Source organism: Staurois parvus, unplaced genomic scaffold (assembly GCF_062004578.1).
Source record: "Staurois parvus isolate SC_StPar_1 unplaced genomic scaffold, SC_StPar_1.0 ptg000318l, whole genome shotgun sequence".
Lineage (NCBI taxonomy): Eukaryota > Metazoa > Chordata > Amphibia > Anura > Ranidae > Staurois > Staurois parvus.
In genome coordinates, this window is record NW_028318114.1 from 337,833 (window position 1) to 359,607 (window position 21,775).

Consider the following 21,775-nt stretch of genomic DNA (forward strand, 5'->3'; position numbering starts at 1 on the left):
AGATTCACTTTGACATGATAGCAAGGGCTTTGTCATGCCAGCATTATTATAGCAGATATTTCTAACCCCTACACATTTCTCTCTATTCTTTTGAAACGTATAGCTAATTCACATGTCTTGTATATGCAGATTCTAATTGCAGGTGTACCATGATCATCAGTAGCTGCAATGGGTAACATAAGCAAGTACTAAAGCTAGTGATTTTCTAGCTGGCTTCAAGACTGCAGAATGACAACTCTTCAGTAGCTGAGCTGTAATTTACTGATACTGCGTTGACAGAGACATTTCAGTCACTCCAATTATTTTTTTTTTCAAGAGCTAACATTCTACAGAGAGTAATTCTTTAGTTTCTGTAAATGGCTTGCATAACACACTTCCAGTGTAACCCTTCTTTTGCAATTTGCCGATGCTTGTTTTTTTGTTAGTGTTTCATGCATGTTGGCGAGTGTTGTGAAGGGCATAGTTACTTTTTTTTTTTTTTTAAACATTATTGAAAGCGACAAAAACGACTTCATTTAAGTTTATGCATCACACTGGGTTGCGACCTGCTGCATTGTGTTGACATCCAGTGACATGATTTGCAATATGTAAAAATGCAGACATGCTGTACTTTTATGCAATGCACACCATCACACAAATTGGGTATGAACAGGACAGTTAGCAAACAATACTTTTTTAGGTGCTCTTAAAATTAAACCTGCATTGATCAACACAGCTCATGCACTTGGGGTGAATAAGTCCTTATGGTTGCTGTGAAAATATTAAAGGATAAGTTCACCTTTGGAGCATGGTACATATTCCACCCATATTTAGAGTAGGACATGTAACATGTACAGTGTGCATGAGGACTCATAGTTTATTAATCCTTCCTGAAATTTAGTAACTGTCTGTACAGAAGGTATGGGCAAACAGCTGACTGAGAGTCTGCAGGGGCCTGATTTTGCACTCACAATCTGCTGATCGTGTGTGCAATACTTTACAGTCTCCAGTGTGGAAAAAAAAATTAATAATGTATACATAATAATTATTAATATTTTTCAACTGCAAAAAGATGTGTGTGTGTATGTGTATATATATATATATATATATAGTGAGCTTATGCTTTTACACATTTCTTGTTTGTCTTTAAAAATTCAGGATTTTAATGTACATGGTTTAGCTTCATGTTATAGTGGTTCTTATATGCCTTGAGTATGCAGTCAATGCATTTTCAGTGATGATGGGTCCTCCAGTTAGGAAGAAACAGTGGAGTGGCGTGGGTTAAATGCATATGAAATACATGTGTAGTGTTCTTTACTTGTTGTATCATTTAACCCTATAGAAGATATACTTTCTAGAAACTGCAGATACTTGCAGTAAGTAGCATTGTTAAAAACCATACTACTGGAAAACACAAAAGGGAAAAGTGTTGCCATTGAAAACAATAGTACAAAGCCCTACGTGTACAAATTCATCTAGAGTGCAGATATTATATTGTTAATGAAAGGAAATACATGTGAAAACAAAAATCCTTTTAATCCTTTGATGTTGGCTTCTTTGCTTTGCCATTATCATCCCTTTATACTGTGTCTTCTTCAAAACATCTGCTACTGCATTCAAAGTTTTTACATTTAGTGTGTAAGTGACTGACTATATCAGAGTTCATATGCTTTTTTTTTCCACTATTGAGACATTTTAAAACAAGGCACTACTGTCCATTGAACAAACATGTTATAAAAATGTTCATCTGGTGAGAAGATCTTTCTGAAATAACATCATTTTTTTGTGTTGGTATATTCTATAATACAGCTGAAAAGATAGGTTGGTAATTAGTTTCTTACCAAATTACTTTGCTGAGTTCCTTAAGAAAAGTAAATTTGTTTGGCAGAGCTATGACTCCGACTTTATGGCTGATTTTAAACCAGGTTCTTAGTAAGTTTTCCAACATCAATGTTAGACTGTTTGCTGTACATAAAATAGAAAACTCTTGTTTTGCCTAAAATGATACTGTTTTAAAACAATCCAAGGAAAGAAAATAAAGCATTGACTATATAATTTAACAAGTTTAGGTGGCACAGAAGAAAATACATTTGATCTGGATAGTCCCTGCAGGACATGGGATTCTGCACGCTCTATTTAGTATGTGGATTAACTGCGTACTAATGGATTTTAGCACATTGGTTCTGATTCATAAAGTCCATAAACATTTAGCTGAGTCAATTGAATTACAGTAATGGACAGTGACACTAATTTGATGACTAAACCCTTTGTTGTCACATGGGACCATTATTTTTGCTGCATTTTTGCAGTAAAAGGGGAAAAAAATGTTGACGCATGTGGCCATTCGAGCATTCAGTGACCTTGTATTACTATGTCCTCACAAATAAATATAAATGTAAAATAGTAATATTAGCCTTATAGTGTATTTTCACTTTTGGAGCCAAATTGGGATAGCACCTATTTTATATTTGTTATACGTCCCCATTCACACAGCATACCTTAAAAGATATTTAAAACTGCAGCTTAACTTTTTAAAATGCTCTATTCTGGAATCTCCATCAAGGAAAAAAGCCTAGGGCATTTTATTGCTATGGGACTGGGCAGCTGTGTTTGTTATAATTAACCCTGTTCATACTGTGCGGGCAGATCTTCATTATCAATTATACCTAGATTTGAACATTGTCTGTTCTAACAAAGGGTTAAAGATTGGGCTTTTTTTCATTGTATAGTGATGATAACAGATTTGGAACAGGCTCACTCTAAAGTTGGCCATACATGGATTGAAATTCATTTGGTTCAGCAGGATATCAGTACTTTGGTTGTCCATGTATGGACAATCTTCAGAAGTCAAAACTTTTGTGTGAATGGGAACACCTAACAAACATATAGTGGGAATTTCTCAAATTTGACTTCAAAAGCGGAAATACCCTTTAAGAAAATGAACAGCCTAAAATATAAAAAAAAACATTTTTGCCGTAAATGAATGCATTTTAATGTAAACATACATACAGCTGTGAGTGTACCTCAGAAAAATGATCCCTTAGCTTGTCTCAGCCCTCCAAAAACTGCTAGTCTGTGGGCATGGCTTAGGGGCAGAGAACAGTAGGTGGAGATGTGATGTCACACAATCCCTCCACTATACAGATCCTCCATCCTGGGCTCAAGAAGTGCACAGCTATCTGACATCTCTATGCCTGCGATCATGTCTCCATCTGTCTCCATGTCTTCAGAGGAATACACAGGTGCCAGTGACTATGTCACCTCTGCTTACAGCACAGGACCTGTGCTAATCAGGAGGATGCTGGTAGGAAGGGGTTAACAGTAAAACATCCTAGGAATCCTGCAGCCTAAAGTGACAATGTGGACCTGGAAACATTCTCATGTAAAACTCTGTAAACAGCAATTCACAAGCTAGGTGCTGTGAATAGAGCAAGGCAATAATCAATTGTTACCAGACTTACTTAGATGGCAGTGAAAGGGTTAATGAAGTGATGACAATCTATGTCATAAATCACTGGTGCTGCATTAGCAGCTGAGTTCTCTTGTGAAGGCAGAAAGCAGCAGGGAGAGGTTCCCCCCGCACACACCTTTTGCAGTGTATTACAAGGAGGCGCATACTGGTCTCGTCTTCAGCACAACCTGTCACTCACAGGAGAAAGGGAGTAGCTAGCGACACCATTTTTTTACTTAGTATAGGTAATATCTATATGCTTAGTATAGGTAATATCTATTCAATTGTATATTTAGATTGATTTGTGTTTTCAGGTTTACAACCACTTTAACCGTTTGCCGCCCGCCCTATGGCCGAATGGCGGGCGGCAAATGTCATCAGCGTTCCAGGTGGACACCATATGGCGTCCTCCCGCACATGCGCAGATTGAGCTCCTGCAGAGCGGCGCAGCGGCGCGATCTGTCACCGGCCGTGTACCTTGGACACAGCCGATGACAGATCTGACTATGGGCCCCATTGCTGGTACCATGTGACCTGCTGTGACCAATCACAGCAGGTCACATGACAGCTGTATACAATGGATGGCTTAATTCATGCCATCCATTGTATACTACTGCCTAGCTGTGAATGGTCACAGCTAATCACATGCACATGTCATGTGATTAGCTGTGGCAAAATCACAGCTAAGCACAAAACAAAAAAAACAAAAAAAAAAACCCTGAATGAATCGATGTCATTCAGGTAAATGCTTGCTTATAGCAAAGTAATTCTTTGCTATAAGCAAATTGTGTAAAAAAAAAAAAAAATACTGATCACTTCCCCAAAGTAGTACAATGTTACTATGGTAACTTTGTACTACTTTGGTCAGAGTGAAATATGAAAAACAAATCTTAAAAAAAAAGAGAAAATGAAATACAAAATAAAAAATAATAATAATAAAAAAATATATATATATAATTTTTTTTTTTCATACTGTCACCAGTCAGTGTCCCTGATCACCGCCATGCCAGTTATATGATGACGCTGTACTGCACTGGTGACAATATGTAAAAAAAAAATAGTGAAACAAATTTTTTTATTTTTTTAATTTTCCGAAAAATTATGACAAAAAAATACAACTTCAAAAAACTCGCCATGCCTCTTATGAAGTACGTCGGACTGTCTACTTTGCAAAAAGGGGTCATTTGGGGGATATCTGTACTGTTCTGACATTCTTGGACCTCAAGAAATTAGATTGGCCATCAGTACTTCAGGATTGATCAATATTCAGATATATACCATAGTTTGTGAACTCTATAACTTTCCTGCAAACTAAAAAAATACATCCTAATTTGGGTTATTTTCACCAAAGACATGTAGTAGAATACATCTTGGCCTAAATTTATGAAGAACAATTATTTATTTGCAAACTTTTATAACAGAAACAAAGAAACATTTTTTTTTTCAAAATTTTTGGTCTTTTTTTGTTAATTTAGCAAAAAATAAAAACCCCAGTGGTGATTAAATACCACCAAAAGAAAGCGCTAGTTGTGTGAAGAAAATGATAAAATTTTAGTTTGGGTACAATGTTGCATGACCGCGCAATTGTCATTCAAAGTGTGAGCGCTGAAACCTGAAAACTGGCCTGGTCAGGAAGGTGTAAAATTGCCCGGTATTGAATTGGTCAAGTACCATTACAAATGAATGGAAGTCAAAGGATAAATAGTCCTTGCATACAAAGTCAGTTTGTGTAGTGACATAGCACTCTGAAAGTCTTTTTAATTGCTTAAAGGGGACCTTTACTAAAATGCAAAAGCTATGTTAATAGCTTGGCTGAGATACATACGAGTGATAGAAAGTCTGAAATACATATCTATTCTATGGAAAATACTGCTCTGGACTGAAGGTAAGGATTGTTCAGATTAGCCAATTCTGGGTTTTTTTTTTGTGAGATTAATTCATACATTGAAATTTAGCCGATGCTGCAGGGACTGGCTGAGTATCAATTCATGCATGGGCACCCTGATTGTACAGAAGTCGATCTACCAGTCTAGCCTGTCGGGTTTTTCATGACTGATCAGTGCCACTGGCTATAGCCAGCACGACTGATCAGTGTGTTCTTGGAAAGTCCCTCTGCCCTCAGAACACAACAGCACAGCAGGAATTAATCCTCAATCCACCTTGAATGTGTGGATAGGGAAATCCAATTTTTTTTTTTTTAGTCAACCCACTGGTTTAATAAAAAAAAATTAATGTATGGGCTGACTTAGGCATTAGGCCTAAGTTCTTAGGTCTTCAGCAGCAGCAGGAGTCTGAAGTAGCATTTTCACTTATCCCTATTATTATTATTTATTCAGGTCAGCAAGCCTGTTAACTTTATTTCATAATGTGAGTATAGTTCTACATTAAGGTAAACCTGAGCTTTGCAACAGGCTCACGTTAATAGCCAGCCTCCTACCCAGTAACAACATCTATCAGGATCATTTCTTCCTTTTGCCCACAACAACAAATATCCCCATAAAACAGAGGGAACAAGTTCTCCAACAGCAGGTTTACATTCTTCAGGATTAGTGCTTCAAGGCTGCCACCACATTGATCCCTTCAAATAGAATGAACCAGTACTTAAAGGATGTAAAAAAAGGGGCACCTCTTAAAGTAACGGCGAATTCATAGATATAATAAAAAAAGATGTATCATTCTCACCTTAGTATATGGCTGATAAAAGACACAATGTGTACCATGGCAGTCAAGCTGTAGAGACAACGCCTCCAACATAAGATGGATCAGTAATAAATGAACCCATGAATAATTCCTTCCTGAGCATCTTCAATATAAGATGTAAATGTTTCTAATTAAAAATGAAAAAAAATTGCTTCGAAGTGTAATAGTTATATTAGGGATTACATGCAAACATTGAGAAGATTGCCAGTTTAACAATCCAAGGCAATTGAGATCTGTGAATTTTGTCTGCATATCTGAATAAGCCAAAGGAAGTTGACCCCATAAGGAAACTGTAGTCAGGAATTTGAAATAATGTATAAAACATTTATTAAAACTCAATGTCTTTCAGGGCAAATATCACTCCCTCTTCAGGAATAACCAAAAGCTATGATAATTTACAGCTATTAATCAAATATAACCACAAAGCTTTTATAATGAAAATTATTATAATTCCATTCCTGTATTCAACATATTCATATCAAACCTGTTTGTAATTAAAAACAAACAAACAAACTAAAAATCAAATAGTAAAAGCAAGACAACTCATCACAAAAATAACAAAAGTATCTAATGAAATACAAAACTGAAACTGTATTGCTTATGTTGAAAGCTAAAAAAAAAAGTGTGCGTGTTATGTTAATAGTAAAGTCAGACATGGAGTGAATGATCAAAATGTGTGATCACAGCTTCCTATAATTACATGTACATGTTTATAGAGCATGAAAAAGCAAAAAAAAAAAATGGAAGTGTAATTGTACTGCTAGTAAAATCTGCTATAGAGTGAATGGAATACAGTGAATGAATTATTAGCATGTGAGAGGTAGCAGTAGTTACGTGTATAATGTATATTGAATGAAATATAACACAGTAGCACATTAAAGTGTAACTACAAATGAGTCCTAAAGGGATAATGTATTATAGTAACACAGTACCAATTAAAAAGGGTTGGAGTTAAATTTTAATATTCCATATTCCATAGATTGGCTTTTATGGCATGTTTAGCCGGTAGTTAACCATGGAGAGTATGCTTGATTGGTAGTTGCTCGTAGACCACTAGACCAGTGACCAGTAGACCAATCAAATGTTTCATAAACAAAGACCTGGAATCAGTAGGAATAACTGATACCAAAATATTGACAAAATATCCATATGAGTGCAGATCATATGTAGTGACTTGTCTAAGCTAAACGTTGTGCAACAGAAGTACAACTGATGATACTGGTGAATTTGTGAGTCACATTTTTTCTCACATGTAAACCATGCTAAAAGCATTCCACTGATTACAAAGTGGAGCAGACTACCTCTATGAAGGTCTAGTGCACATGGCCTTTTAAAAATTGTTTAGGGTTAGTGGAAGATCTGTGGTATGCTTTTTATTTTTCTATATAAGTTGATGTGACCAAATAATAAGCAGATGAGAAAAGATAGCATTGACATTATATGCATAAAAACACAATACAAATGTATCATAAATGCACTAGATTCTAGACTTAAAGCAGAACTTAACTGTATCGGAGCACTACAAGCCATACATTTAATTCATACATCATTTCAGTTTAGCATATTTGCAGATTAGCTGTCTCACACAATGACTGTATTGTAAAACATATATAGCAATTGTTTGTGTATGATTGGCTGTGCTGTCCCTGGTGGTACTGTCCATACCTGAAAATTAAGGAACTCCATAGTAACAGTGTCTATTCATGTGGTTTTCCTCACAAATGGGTTCCATTTGATGGGTATGCTGCTCAAAAAATGAGTCACATTGTACAGCAGGCTCTCACTGTACTGCTCCCACACTGGACTGCACCACAAGGCCAGCTTTACCAGTATATATAGCCACTTACAAAAGAAATGACTTATACATACAGGGGAAGACCTGTCACACTATTACAATAACCCTACATGCATCAGCCTAATATTCAAAGGAACATATAACAGTAATACAATTTAACAGCCTTAACACAATACAATATAAGGTAGGCACCTACCTACAAATGGGTCAGACAGTGCTAAACATAATTTTATGAAGCAAAACTTTCAGAACCATTCTGCACAATTTTATTTTCTCATTATTAGCTCTGTCAAACACATTTTTTGGATTCCCATTGAAATCAATTTCAGTCTCAGAAATTGCAAGTTTCTGAAGTTCATAAATTTTTTAAAAGATTTGGTCGAACCATAATGTTCCAAATTTTCAGAGTTAAGTTCACTCATCCTAACATCTTGGTCCCCACTTTTCCCTCTAATTTCCCTTCAGTTACCTATCCTTTCCCCTCTCTTACCAGTTTTTACCCCTACCATTCATTCTTACTAGGTTGAAACCCCTTAGATCAGATCTACAGTACCTGACACACAAGACAATTAAAGTTGAGGGTGTATCTACATTTTCTAGACAATATTGTGGGATAGAGAGAGCTAAGTGTTTTGTAGGTTTTGAGTTTTTTTTCTCATTTTTGGTCCCCTCTTTCTTATTATTCCACCCCACCCTTTCCCTTTTTTCTCTTCTTGTACACATAAACTCAGTTGGACAGTTTCTGAGTAAGTTCTGTCTCTGTATCACTACAGGGTTTGCAAAATCAAGTACATTGGAGCTCTCATCCCTGAATGTAATATTTTTTTCTGCTTCTTGTCAAATGTTTAATATTTTCTAACATGCGTAACCAACCTTAATGCATGACCTTGTTTTTTTTACCATAGCTTTCACTATTTATTTGGAAAGGTCTGTTTTATATGAACTTTCTGCAATGTTTCTGCCTGTATATGAGCAGTATTAGTTTTGTTATGTTTCATTGGGAACATTATTTTAAAATGAAGAATGTTTATAGAAAAGGTCACACATAATCCCTAGAGTTTAGTATATTACATACAGCACCGTGTACAGAGTGAAGAGGTATGGTACATAAGAAACAAAGTGGACCCATATGGAATATAAAATATATCATAGCGGTGGCACAGTGGCTTAGTGGTTAGTACATCTGCCTCGCAGTAAATGGGTCATGGGTTTGATTCCTGACCATGGCGCCTCCTGCATGGAGTTTGCATGTTCTCCCTGTGCTTGCGTGGGTTTCCTCCGGGTGCTCCAGTTTCCTCTCACACTCCAAAGACATGCTGGTAGGTTAATTGGATCCTGTCTAAATTGGCCCTAATATGTGTATGAATGTAAGTTAGGGACCTCAGATTGTACACCCCTTGAGGGTTAGGGACTGATGTGAATGTCCAATATATGTGTAAAGTGCTGTGTAAATTAACAGTGCTATATAAGTACCTGAAATAAATAAATAGCGAGGGTTACTTAATAATACTGTAGAGTTCAAAATCTGGTGCAACTCTGCATAGAAAAACAATCAGCATCTAGGTTTTATTAGCAAAGCTTAATTGAATGAGTTGAAGTTAGAAGCTGATTGGCTACTATGCACAGTTGCACCAGATTCTGAGTGCACCAGTTTTAGAAAATCTACCCCACTGAATTGCATATGCATTGCAACAGCTTAGAGTATGCAAAATGCAGCACAACTTTGCCAAATAATGTAGTTTATTGATCCATGGCACCACTTGCCTGCTGGGCACTTTCACCCCCTTCCTGCCCAGGCAAGCTTTCAGCGCTGTCGCACTTTGAATGACAAAAGACAGATAGAGCCTTCTTTTGGTGGTATTTAATCACCACTGGGGTTTTTTATTTTTTTCTAAACAATGTAAAAAAGACTGAAAATTTAGAAAAAAACTTTTTTTCTTATTTCTGTTACAACATTTTGTAATTTTTCTCCTTCACTGATGTAGTGAGGCAGCACTTATGGGCACTGCTAGGCGGCACTGATGAGGAGGCACTGGTAGGTGGCACTGATGGGCATTGACAGACATCACTTGTGGGCATTGACAGGCATCACTGATGGGCACTGAAAGGCAGCAATCATATATGGCACTGATAGGCGGCACTGATTGGAACTGTTAGGTGGCACTGATGGGCACTGATGCACACTGAAAGTCTCACTGACTGGCGCTGATAGGTGGCACTGACTGGCACTGATAGGTGGCACTGATTGGCTGTACTGATAGGCAACACTGACTGGCACTGATAGGCAGCACTGACTGGCACTGATAGTTGGCACTGAAAGGCAGCTCTGATGGGCACTAATATGTGGCATTGATGTGCACTGGTAAGCACCTTTTATATAGCATTGATGTGCACTGATATGTGGCATTGATGGGCACTGACAAGTGACACTGATGGGGCTACACTGATCATCAGGACACTGATCATCAGTGCCCTGATGATCAGTGTAGATCTCCCCTCTGAGGAATGCCAATTACCGGCTCTCCTCTCCTCGCATGCTGTCAGTGTGAGGAGAGGACTGTCAATAACCAGCATTTCCTTGTTTACATGCAATCATGTGTGATTGGACACAGCTGATCACATGACAGAGCAGATGTCATTGTCTCTTTACTCTGATCGGTGATCCGCTGTGTCCCAAGAACACAGCACACCCTCGATTGCTGTGCATCCTCAGGGGCGCACATGTGCAGTCAGAGTGGGAGGATGCCACATAACATCTTCCCAGAATGAGAGAACCTCTGCCTGGAAATCATTTCCTTAAATGGTGGATGAGAGGTAGTTAAAGTACAATGCAGCACATGCAGATTGGCAGTCCAGAGGATATAAAGTGCATGAAGAGTGGTGGTCTAGCATATGTCATGTATGCTCTGTATGTAGTTTGATGCTCTAGAGCACAGGTGTCAAACACAAGGCCCACAGGCTGAATCTGGCCCTCCCGGCCATTTCATGTGGCCCTTGCACCTCTCCTGCGGGCACTCCCTTATCTCTGCCCCCACCCTGTCTCAGAAATTGGCAGCAGAGAGGTGAATAGAACTCCTCTTCCAAATTCTGCACCTCTCAGTGCAGCTGCAGCAATCCCTCATTTCCTCCTCCCCTGGTCTCAGCATTCAGCAGACTCTAGTAACTGACTCCACTTCTCCTCTGGTCCTCCTCTAGACCCTTCACTTTCTGCTTTCCAGCTCTGCTTCCAAAGGGGGGTGCACGGTGATGTTAGAGAGGGTGTGGGATTGACATCTGATGTAATGGGGGTTGGGGTGCTCTGAACATCTAGTCTTACAGCTACAACAGGCCCTTTGAGGGCAACCATAATGCTGATATGGCCCGGGTTGAAATAGAGTTTGACAACCCTGCTCTAGAGAATGTAGAATACAATGCAGTACATATTGATCTGAATGCGATGCTTTTCAGGCTGTTGTGAATAAATATAATAAATGCACAGTTTTCTCCTGCAAAAATATGTGCATATATTTTTTTTCCTAAAGGTAAAGCTAGTCTTTAAATAGATTCATACACTGCATATTTTCTTTTTCAACAGGTATTAATAATGGAGGCTGACGCTCCCATTTAGAATTCAGGTTCAGAAAGGACATGGTAAATCAAACATCACATCATGGAGCATTTATCCAAAGGACAGAGGTAGAAAAGCTGCAGAGCTGTATATTATTGATCAGTTCATTCTGAATAAGTGAGTTTTAGTTGTCAATTTTTTCTATTTAAGTGGACCCAGGCTCTGCAAAACAAAATCCTACATAGTTGCTTGTGATGTACTTTTCAGCTTACACTTAACAACTGTAATGGAATGGAAAAAAGGAGGCCCGTTTTTAGTGGTGGCCATATTTCCTTCAAGCAACAGAGACAGATAGTGCTAAACTGAGGTATGCAGTGGTAGAGTTTACTGTCTTCAGTGTATTCATAATTGAAGTGAGTGTAAAACAAAATAAAGCATTAGTTTGTTTAATGCTAAAACATTGTAGTTCATGTGAAAAAATCGATCAGATCACTCATGTGATCAAAATATAGTGATTGCAGCTAAACATCACCCAGTGTTTCTCACCATACCTCTACATATTAGATTACATTTAGATGTAGCACAAAAAAAAAACCAAAAAAAAGAAAAAAAAAACCTACTAGAAGCTACTGATAAAGCTCGTGATAGGAGTGTAATGCATAAAAGAGCAGTAGCCACAGTGGTGAGAAAGATCATCATGGATATGTGGACATATTGGCCATAAGCTGTGCTGTTTTATGCTGTTATCATAGCACTTAGGGTGTTTTTTTTAATGTATGTGTATTTATTTGGAATTTAATGAAATAAATAAGAGTATACGGAGAGCACTATTTTTGGTCCTTTTTTTTTTATTTGCATACATATTCACTGGAGAGTGAAATAGTGTTGGTGGAGTATTGCTGGCGGAAAACAAGAGCCTGCAGTAGAGCTGATGTCTAATAGCCCACACAAAATGTGTTGTGACCTTAATATGTTATTGGAATGTTTAGAAGCTAAGAGCAAGCTTTAAGATCACTGCACACTGGTGAAGGATTATTTACGGACATCTGGGATATAAATATAAATTTGATGATTGGATATTTTTGGGGGATTTTTTGTACTTTTTTGTTATTTTTGTTTTTTTGATTGGACTACATCTTAATGTATGATATCTAATGTAGTTCAGTTTTAAAAAATATGAGGGAAGCCAACAATATATTTTTTCAGAAGTCTATTCATCAGCCTTGAAATTATGTTTGATTTTGAATTCAATTGTACCAATGTCATTCTATCCTTTCTTTAAAATGTCCTTTATTTAAACTGAGATGTACAACATAATTTGACATGAACCTGTGCAGGTCCCAACAACAGTGTATACCGGTGTTGATATCCCTATCCTATATAAACAGGAAACTCATTTTGTAACTGATATTGTTCAGAAGCAGTTGAGACAGCTCAGTAATATATTACATGTATTAGACAGCAAAAGGAAAGCTGCTGTCAATATCACAGAAACAGCTGCACCCAGAGTTCACCTAGTCATTTATGTATTTTAAGTCATAAATTGTACATAATGAGACTTAAAGATGCCACTGCATGATTTCATCTTCAGGATGTTATATGAACTGTACATTATTGCTAGTGCATATAAAAAATATACATTTACACTAAAGAATATGGAACTACTATGGAACTAATTAATGAAAACTGGAAAAAAGAAAATGAGGACAATATTGGATCTGTTAATCTGGTATTCATATTGACCAGTCAGAATTTGGTTTTATTTTCCTGTAAATAATGGCTTAGATGTGATTGCTTGATAGACAGCTAGTGTACTATTCTACACATTTTAATTCTCCAGCTTTTACACACACACAATCAGACACATTCAAGGTTGTTTGGCATATGTGAAAATGAACCCCTGCCAAAACTGAAACAGCTAAAGCTTAGTTTGCCTGGGTCAGAGAAGAAATTACAGCCCAAAGGTTACAATGCTTTGGTCAATTGAAAAACCAAATATAATGGAGTGAAGTTGCTGCAACATAGTTAACGGGCAGGTTTTTTATGACAGAAGAGACTGTTTTCCCTCCTGCTTCTACCTGCCTCTCAGCTCTGTTTTCTGTTAGTTTACACTGAACATGTATACATATCTCAGTTTACAGTCTTGGCACAATTCTGTGCTGGAAGGAAGTCACTTCCAGGCGCATGCGCAGGGTTTATGTCACCATGGCTTAGTCAATCAAGAGGCCCAAGAGTCTAAACCTAGGAGAAGATCAAAGCACTGGCGATGGGGGGAACGCTGACATTGCAGCACTGGCAGAGATCAACTCTCCCAATGTAAGCAGTGTGACCGCTGTGCCTGTGACAGCTGTTCTCTGAACTCTGTTTATCAGAAGCTTCTTATAAAGTGTAGCAATTGCTGTAATACATAACAGAGCCTTGTTCATTACAGGAAGAGAGCTGAACTAGAAGTGTAAAAAAGTCACCTAGGTTTATCTGTCGTTTTGACAGATCAGTCTTGCAAACAGTAGGAGACAGACAGTGAGTATAGGCAGGAGAGAACAATAATGGTGTGAACCTCCTGCGCTACTAATCTAATGTAAAGAATGAAGGAGAAACTGCCAACATTAAATCATATACCTGTGATAGAAACTAAATTTATACAAAAATAAATGTGAGGGTCAAAGCGTGTTGTGGGATCAAACCCTCAGATCCTTCCAGCATACACTGTTCTCCACTGATCCGCTCTCCCCGTATAAAGATCTCCCTCTCAGGGGGTCAGCAATCAAGCAGTGGCTCCTCTCATTGAGTATGGGTATGTGCCAGTAAAAACACAAACACAATCTCCCATAGTGTAGTAGGTTTAATTTTAAAAAGATCCAAAAATATACATAAAATGACTCACATCCATCCTCAGCTTCTATCAGCTTCCAAACTGCATGCTTTGGGTGTACTCTGCATGGGTATAGAGGAATCTAGGGTGCACCAAGATGGCCGCCACGCCAGCAGTGAGTCACTACGTCAGGCCGAAGCGGTGCATCACAATATATATATATATATATATATATATATATATAAAAAGACCCTCATGACATAGCCACACATTTAAATTTATGTATATAATAAAATAATAAAAAATATAAAAAAATGATAATACACAATACAAAAAAAATTATATAAAACACTGGTACGGGGCGTGGCTTGGCGCCGAGCGGAATGGCCGCATAATGTAGGAGCTCCCGCCGGCCGGATCGGACTGCCAAACAGCGTGGTCGGGAGGGGTAAGACAGACCCCTCACATCATGGGGAAACACGACCGGACGCTCTCCGGCACCCGATCGCGGTCCCCAAGGGGCCCCAAGCCAGCAGGGAGACACATCAAGGAGCTCTTTAGCTCCCAGGCACAGAGAGCAGGGCCGCAGCCACCTCCCTCTCTCTCTCAATCCCCCTCTCCCCCTCCCTCTGCAGCCTCAGCCTCTGACACAGGCTGCTCTTCCTGCATGGCTATGCAGGCTGGAAGTGACACAGTGCCACAGCATGATCTCTCTCCTGCCACACAGTCCCTGTCCCTAAAAGATCTACATGCTGTGGCCTCTGATATAAAGGCCTCTCTGGCCACTACCCTGACCACTGCCCTTAATGATTTAAGGGAAGACATTCGCGCAATGGGCTCAAGACTGACTGAGGTAGAAACGGTCTCCAGTAGCAACAAGAATGCTATACTCCACTTACAGCGACAGTCAGGGGCCCACACTGCAACTATCAGAGTTCTACAGGCAGATTGAAGACTTGGATAACCGTGGCCGTAGACATAACATTAGACTCCGCGGTGTACCAGAATCCGTGGAAAACCCTGATATACCTAAGGCAGTGACAACCATCTGTAACGACCTTCTGGGTCGCCCGCCGGCGACCCCCATTGAGATTGAGCGTGCACACAGAGCAAGTCGGCCCAGGGGGAGCGATGCGGATCCACCCAGAGATATCATTTGCTGCATTGTTAACTTCCCGCTCAAGGAAGATATACTTAGATGCGCTAGGATCAGAAGGCATCTGTCATATGAAGGAGCATATACAACTGTACCAGGATTTATCCAGCATGACCCTACAACAAAGGCAAGCTTTGAGGCCACTATTAGAGTCGCTCCGTTCCCACAATATTATATATAGATGGAGATTTCCGTTTTGCCTTTCAGCTCGGGTTGGCGGCCACACATATGATTTGCGAATTCCTGAAGATCTTCCATCTTTTTGCTCGTCACTGAATATCCCATTGATTGACCTGCCTGACTGGCAGGGGTCTCTGAGAGGGCTTCCGACCCTGACCCTAGATTCAGCAGATGGTGCAATGGACTGGCAGGGCCATTCCCTTCGTAGAAGACGGACTGTCCCTTCGACTCCTCCAAGACCTCCCATTGGAGGCGCGGTGGCCGCTTCTAGCCCATCGGCCTCCCCTGCGCACAGAAAGCAACGGCACGAGCCTTAATTGGCTCCCGCTCCCCTTTCATCGGGCCACTTCTGTGTAATTTTTTTCAGCTGCCTGTGGTTCATTATACTTCTTCTGTTGTTCCCATGGCCTTCCCTATGGAGCCCCGCATGCCTCCTCTCTCACAACCTGTTTTGCGCTGGACTCCCTTTCTGATTGCCACGTCATTTGTTAGCTTTTTGGGGAACCTACGCTTCTGGACTCTGACCAGCACCCACTAAGGGAAAGACGCCATGGGGGTGTCTCCACTGTACCCCTGCCTCATTGGTTCCAGGACCTGCTCCGAGTGATAGTCGGCTGCTCCGTTGTGGATTTCCTGACCCCTGGCTCGCTCTCTACTGCTGAGATTTGGCTCCCCGGATCCCCCAGCTGACCTTCTGTTCCCTCCTCATCTGGATTCCGCCCAGTGATCTGGTCGCTCTTGTATCTGCCTTAGTGGTCGGCTTCCGGATCGTCCGCCCACCTTTTGCTGCATCCTCTTCGTACCCAAGGGAACCCCTCCTGCCTCATTGTCTGACGCTCTGTTATCTTTGAAGCGGCTCCCAGCTGAACTCAGCCACTCCCTGGCGTTCTATGACCGGCTATACCCAGTTGACTTCTTCAGTGCTGGCACAAGAGGGCTGAGTATTGCTTGCACTGTATTTGGGACTGTGGAGGTGGGCTGATGTCGGGATGGGGGGTGGGTTTGGGGATGGTTGTGGTGGGGGGAGTTGGTGGGGTGGCTCCTGGGGTTACTGCTTCTTGCCTATGGTTAGATGGACGAGCATCCCCTTCCCTGCTTCCTTTGGTGTTGTCCCGCCTGGCCTTGCCTTCTTCTCATTGGGTTATTCCTGTTTCCTGCTCTTGCTGTCAAGCGGCTTCTAGGGATAATAGCATGGGCGGGGCCCCCTTGAGGTTCATTTCCCCTATGCTCTAAGGATCTTAGTGGTGGTGCGGTTGTGGGGGAGGTGATGCTCGTCCCTTTTGTGATGATGGGGTCATTGATTGTACTACTTATATACACTCGCAGTATAGGGTCAGTGCTTTGTTTAGTATCGGCTTCATTGGTGCTGATCCTGGGATGTTTAGCCTGTATTTGCTAACCATTTGGGGTTCCATTGTGTTTCTCATTGTTAATGTCTTGATTTTCATTTGTTTTGCCTCTGCTAACCCGTTGATAACTTTGTTTTTTTGTTAAGGAGATGCTTGCAATATTCGTCTTGGCCCTCCACCCTCCTACATTTGTCTTCCCTCGTTTCAGGCCTTGCGACCGTCTCCACTTTCTCCAACCCTTCTCTTATATATGTGTCCTAGAGTCAACCGGACACCCGGGCTTGGATAGCGTGGGGACAGTTTTTGACCTGATTTACACCTCTCAGGAATTTTTTTTTTCTGTCCCAGCCTGCGCTTTAGTGCCCCATACATGGCTTACACTTTGCCACTTCATGGAGTTGGTATGAGTCCCTTCCTACGCGTGTTTTCTCTAGAACCTCCCAAACCTTATGTCACTATCGAACTCCTCCCTCCTCTTCACATAACTTCTCACCTGCTTACATATTTTGGCGTGACCACCGGCCGGCGGTGGCGTTTATTCTCGTCTCGGCGTCCTCCTCGTTCCCCACACAGTGGGCTCTGTGAGCTCCTACTGATCGTCTATACGGCGCGTTTTACTATTTCGTTTGTTTCTATTTCTTGCTTCTCTTTCTTTTCTTTCTCTTTCCACCGCCTTCATACTTTCTCTCCTAGTTTTCTTCCCCCCCCCCCATTTTCCTTTTTTTTTTTTTCTTTTTCTTTTCTTCACATAGGGAACAGCGGGTCTCTTCCTCAAGCCGTTTATCTTTTCCACTTTTTCTTATTATACTCTCCCCCCCCCACCCCCCTCCCTTTTTTTTTTTTTTCTCCCTTCTTCCCTTTCCCCTCATCCCTAGTGCATTTTACTGACGGGTTATCATGTCGGCCTCCACCTCAGTCTCAGGACCATTGTCCTTGAAATGCCTATCACTCAATGCCAAGGGCCTGAACGTGCCCGAGAAGCATTCCATGTTGCTCTCTTACGTGCGCAAACAAAAAGCGGATGTAGTCTTCCTCCAAGAGACGCACTTTCGCCAGGACTCTATCCCCAAACTTTTCAATTTCCATTTCCCTACAGTTCTCCATGCTGCTAACCCGCTAGCCAAATCAAAGGGTGTTGCCATTTTACTCGCTAGACATTGTCCTTTTTCGGTGTCGGACTCCCTTGTTGATCCAGAAGGTAGATACCTGTTTGTAAAGGGTTTTTGTGCTAAGCGACCTGTTACACTGGCCAATGTTTATGCTCCTAACACCAAGCAGGTTACTTTCATGCGCTCAATTATCACCGCCCTGGCTGGGTTCCAATCCGGAATGTTGATTTTCGGGGGCGACTTGAATATTCCACTAAGCCCACTGTTAGACTCCTCTTCAGGTAGCTCCTTTGTGCCGTTCAAGGCCCTTAAACACATACGCACACAATTACAACATCTACAATTGCATGACTCCTGGAGAACCCTTCACCCTTCTGTGAAAGATTACACATTTTACTCAGCTCCCCATAATAAATATTCCAGGATAGATTATTTCTTCCTGTCGCAATCGGATCTTCCACTCCTCCATGCTGCTTCGATAGAACCAATGCTTCTTTCCGACCATCACCCCATCACCATGACCTTGCGGTTCCCTGATGTGTTCATTCGCTCGAAATTCTGGCGCCTGGATGCTTCCCTTCTTGCAGATTCCGCTATTTTACAGGAGATACGCTCCAATCTGACGGAATACTTTTTCCTTAATTCCTCTCCTGATATCTCCCACCTCACGCTGTGGGAAGCCCACAAGTGTGTTATCCGTGGCTTTCTCATTGCAGCGGCGACAAAGCGCAAAAGAGATAGACAAGAACATTTGAAATTCCTCACGGGCAGGATACACTCCTTGGAGAGGGCGCATAAACGGTCTCTGGCTGCGTCGACCTTATCTGAACTAATGAGTCTACGCTCACAACTTCTTACTGAACTGGGCAGGGTGGTTAATAAATGGTTCATCCTTTCACAAAAGCTGTATTATGAATTTGCTAATAAGAGTGGGAAGTTTCTCGCCAGAGCTCTCCGTGAGAAAAGATCCAGCATGACGGTACACAGAATCAGGGGTTCTGATGGCACTATAGCCACTTCTAACCCTGACATTGCCACCCACTTCGAACAATTTTACACTTCCTTATATAATCTTCCTCCGGAACACCCCCCTCTGCCCACTGACAGCTCTAGGGCCTCCCTGATTTCCGAGTTTCTCCGCCTTCACGGCCTGGCGGCCCTCCCGGAGGACTTGGCTGCATCACTGGACACAGACCTGACACTGAATGAGTTGCAGTGTGCTCTGCAATGGATGAAACCGGGTAACAGTCCGGGCCCGGATGGCTTCTCGGCGGCCTATTATAAATCTTTCCTTGACATCCTGGGTACCCCTTTCCTATCGGCATTCAACACTTTCTCGCAAGACCCCCAACCTCAAAATCGCCTTCTGGAAGCCCATATCACAGTTATTCCTAAAGGTGACAAGGATGCCACACAAGTTTCTAATTATAGACCCATCTCCCTGCTGAATGTAGACATTAAACTCTTTGCGAAAATCCTTGCCAATCGACTTCTTCCTCTGCTCCCCTCCTTGATCCATTTGGATCAAGTTGGATTTATCCCGGGTAGGGAGGCCAGGGATAATACCATTAAGGCCCTCAACCTCCAACATTGGCTCTGTAAATCTACCTTTCCCGGTTTCTTCCTTTCCCTGGATGCGGAGAAGGCCTTTGATAGGATCGCCTGGGACTATCTGAAGGAGTCTTTGGTGCAATTGGGTCTGGGTGAGAAGATGCTCAATTTTATAATGTCCCTGTATTCAGGCCCTACTGCGCGTGTCCGGGTCAATGGCCATTTGTCAAACTCTTTCCCTTTGGGCAACGGCACGCGTCAGGGTTGCCCCCTCTCTCCACTCTTGTTCGTCCTTTCCTTGGAGCCCCTTCTACGGAAGTTGCGCTCTAACCCCGACATCAAAGGAATTGTGGTTTCGGATAAGGAATATAAGCTTGCGGCCTACGCGGACGATATTCTTCTCTTCCTTGCCGAACCGCATATTACTCTGCCGAATTTACTAAAGGACTTTGCATTTTTTCGTTATTTGTCGAACTTTAAGATGAACTTTTCCAAGTCTTTCGCTCTCAACATCACCTTGCCTTCGGAAGTGGTTTCTGATTGTGAGTCGCGTTTCCCGTTTCATTGGGAAAGGGACTCACTTTCTTATTTAGGTGTACAGCTTACCCCCAACCCCGACGATTTATATGCTAAGAATTTTTTACCCACTCTTCGTTCTCTCCAAGGGGATCTGAATAAATGGCACCGTCCTTGCTTTTCGTGGTTTGGAAGAGCTGCGATAATTAAAATGAACATCCTTCCTCGCCTTCTCTATCTCTTTCAAACTCTGCCCATCCACATACTGCTTGCCTTCTTCACATCCTGTAGGAGGCTCTGTTCTCTATTCCTTTGGAACCATAAACGCCCGCGCATTGCTTATTCCCAACTGATTCTCCCTAAACTTGATGGTGGTATTGGCCTTCCTGACCTTCACCGTTACTATTTGGCGTGTCAGCTCTGCCGTGTAGTGGACTGGCACGTCCATTCTGCTTCTAAAGATTGGGTGCAACTAGAACATGCCTTCTCGTTCGCATCCCTGATTTCGATCCCTTGGCTGCCGCTGAAGCATACGCCTCAGGTTCTTCTCACTCACCCTTTGGTAGGCCCTACCCTGAAAGCCTTCCGCTATACCTGCAAATCATCATCTATTTCTGCGTCTCCGAACTGTCTCACTTCCATCCGACTCAACCCTGACTTCCCCCCTGGAATGCACAAGAACTTTCTATCTGAACATTGGCCGCATGATCAAATTTTAGCCAAACACTTTCTCCACGAAGGCCAGATGAAATCACTCCACGAACTGCGTGAAAGCTTGGGTACCCGCGATTTTCCTCTCTGGGTTTATTTGCAAATAAGGCATTATCTGCTCTCGCATAAACCTTTCCGTGATTGGACCCGCCCTCTTACCCCTTTTGAGGATATTTGGTCGAAAGGAGAACCGCGTAAGCATTTAATTTCAGAAATTTACCCCCTCTTAATTGAGAATAGGGCCTATAACTCCCTACCCTCTTGTCAGGCCTGGAATAGAGATCTGGATGATAATTTGTCGGATTCCGACTGGGCACGTGTATTCAAATATTCTCATAAATGCTCCCTTAATGTCTCAACGCAGGAAAACGGTTACAAATTGGTATCGAGGTGGTATCGCACCCCTTCACGAATTGCTCATTTTAATCCTTCTTATCCCAATACCTGTTGGAGGTGTGGGGCTGCGGACGGATCATTTTTACACATCTGGTGGTCCTGTCCGAGCATTCAACCATTTTAGCAAGAGGTTCATAGGATTGTAGTTTCGGTGAAGACCGTGCCTCTGGATCTGTCTCCGGCCCAGTTTCTCCTCCATCATTCCTCCCTTCCGGGGGGACAATATCATAGATCTTTGGCCATGCATATGGTCAACGCGGCCAGACTCTGCCTTCCCGTTCTTTGGGGCTCTTCTCGCCCCCCCTCTGTTCGTGATTGGCTTGTCCGTGTGGGTAAAATGGCAGACATGGAGGAACTAATTGCGTCGGCCCTTGACACTCCCACTAAATTTTCCCACATCTGGGCCTGTTGGATCTATTTCACGAATACTCCTACATACAGGTCTCTTATGGACCACTAGGTCTGACTTGGTCCGGCTTTCCTGCTGATGTTACTTCTTTACAGTAGTTTCTGTGGTAGGCAC